A 1995-nucleotide genomic window follows, 5' to 3' on the forward strand; every position below is an offset into this window, starting at 1 on the left:
CTGAGAAAAAGTGAAAAACACCAGTTGTTTCCTTCCAAGCCAAAACCTCAAAACAGGAACATTTTTTCTTTTACTCTTGCATCATTGTTATAACTTATAACCCAAACTCATACATCCCCCTTTGTCCACATGTTTTCTTGAATGTTAAATATTTTATATTGTTATATTGATATTTTTTAAATTATTGCTGCAAACTCTCCCCTTTGTTTTATGTGGAAAAAAGATAAAAGTGCATTATGGCCCTGTGCTGCCTCTGGTGGCCTGAAAGCAAAGTTCCCTCTTTTTTTTTTTTTTTTTTTTTTTTTTTTAAATCACAGAGGCCACTTCCTGTTTCTTTCAGATGTTGTGGAGCTGTCGGTGCTACAGCCGTCACGTAGCACTCAAAGAAATGATAAAGAAACTTCTCTTCTTTATGTTCCCTTTACTCTGAAGATGGAGGTCACAACATCTTACTGTAGATCTTGATAATTTCTTTTTTATTTCTGTGAAGCTAGCATTAGCGTCATCAACTATCCTCATCAAAACCTGAAGCTTGATTTATTTTTTGGGTTTTGGTTTCCATTCTCCCTTTTATATCTCAACATGTGAGTTTTGACACAGCAGCTGGGTGGTCTGGTGGGAAGGATTGATGCGTGCATTTAAAAAAAAAGAAAGAAAGTAGCCTTGACAATCTGAACTAGTTTACGTTTTTTTTATATATATATATATATTTCTTTCTTTTAACGCTTCAACCTTGTAGAGTGGAAAAACAACTGACAATAGACATCGACTACAGTAGACTTAGCCTTGGGGTTGAAAGTGAAGCCTTGGCAATTAACCAGCAGGGGGCGACTCCTCCAATTAGTTTTGACATGATTTAGAAAGTCCTGGTTGGTGGTTTATAATTCTTAAAATCCACAGCTCCAGGGTGTGTCCTCCAATCACCATGTAGAAAAATACCAATGGAAATGTACAATTTCAATCTTGTTTCTGTAATTTTGGATTGAACTCATTGAGTGGGAAACAGTGACAATGGATTCAAATTGACTTTTTGCATGATTGAGAGCAAGGATCGTCCAGTAGGAGCTTAAAGGCTTAATGTCCAACATTTACGTCCAAACTCTGGTCATAGTTGTCGTCCTCAAGGCTACATAACAAATGACTTTTTCTACGCAAACAACAGCTTAAGTCCTGTTTTTTTTTTTTTTTCACACGATCAATGAAAACAACTGCGTCTCTTTGATTTTCAGAGGTCTGTCATAAAAAGGTCAAAGGAAGTTGCACCTCTTCAGGTCTCACTGTGTTAAACGTGGCGACACATTTTCACTTGATAAAAAAACGAATTCTTCTGAGTATCTGTGAAAAATCTGAACAGTTTTCTGTCCTCTGACAAATGTTTTATCTCTGCCTCAGAAGCAGCTGTTGTCACGTTTTCTTTTTGATTTTCAATTTGTGTTTTTTAATAACAAGTTGTGAACAACGTGTGCTTCTGTGTGTGCGTGTGTGTGTGTGTCCTAACGATGCCAAATGTCTTTTTATAAGTGACGTAGTTTTCATGCACTGCTGAAGAGAAACAGAGCAGAGTGAGAGGCAGCTTTAAACAACAAAAAGAAAGAAAAACACAGTGGGGAGCTCTGCTGTGTCGCACTCAGCCTTACTCCTCTACTCCTACTCCTACTCCTCCTCCTCCTCCTTTAAGTCTATTTGGCTGTTTGCACTACAGAGTATCAACCATTTTGATGTCATCTTCGTTCTCCATCTTCGTCTTCTCTAACTTTGTACATTTTTTGTTTTGCTGACTGTCCTTTCCTTCACCTGTTGTCATGGTTCTCCTCCTGCTCCTGCTCCTGCTGCTCCTTCTCCTTCACTCTGGCTGTATGTGTGTATTCTTCTAGTCGGTGGTAAAAACCCAGCTGTGGTCGTGGTAGTTATTTACTCCAAGAAGTTTACGACGCTAGAACAACCCGTGCCGTTTGTAACATTTTTAGCAATAACTTCCATATAATAAAAACAAAA

Source organism: Cynoglossus semilaevis, chromosome 1, assembly GCF_000523025.1.
Source record: "Cynoglossus semilaevis isolate Cse_v1.0 chromosome 1, Cse_v1.0, whole genome shotgun sequence".
NCBI classification, from domain to species: domain Eukaryota; kingdom Metazoa; phylum Chordata; class Actinopteri; order Pleuronectiformes; family Cynoglossidae; genus Cynoglossus; species Cynoglossus semilaevis.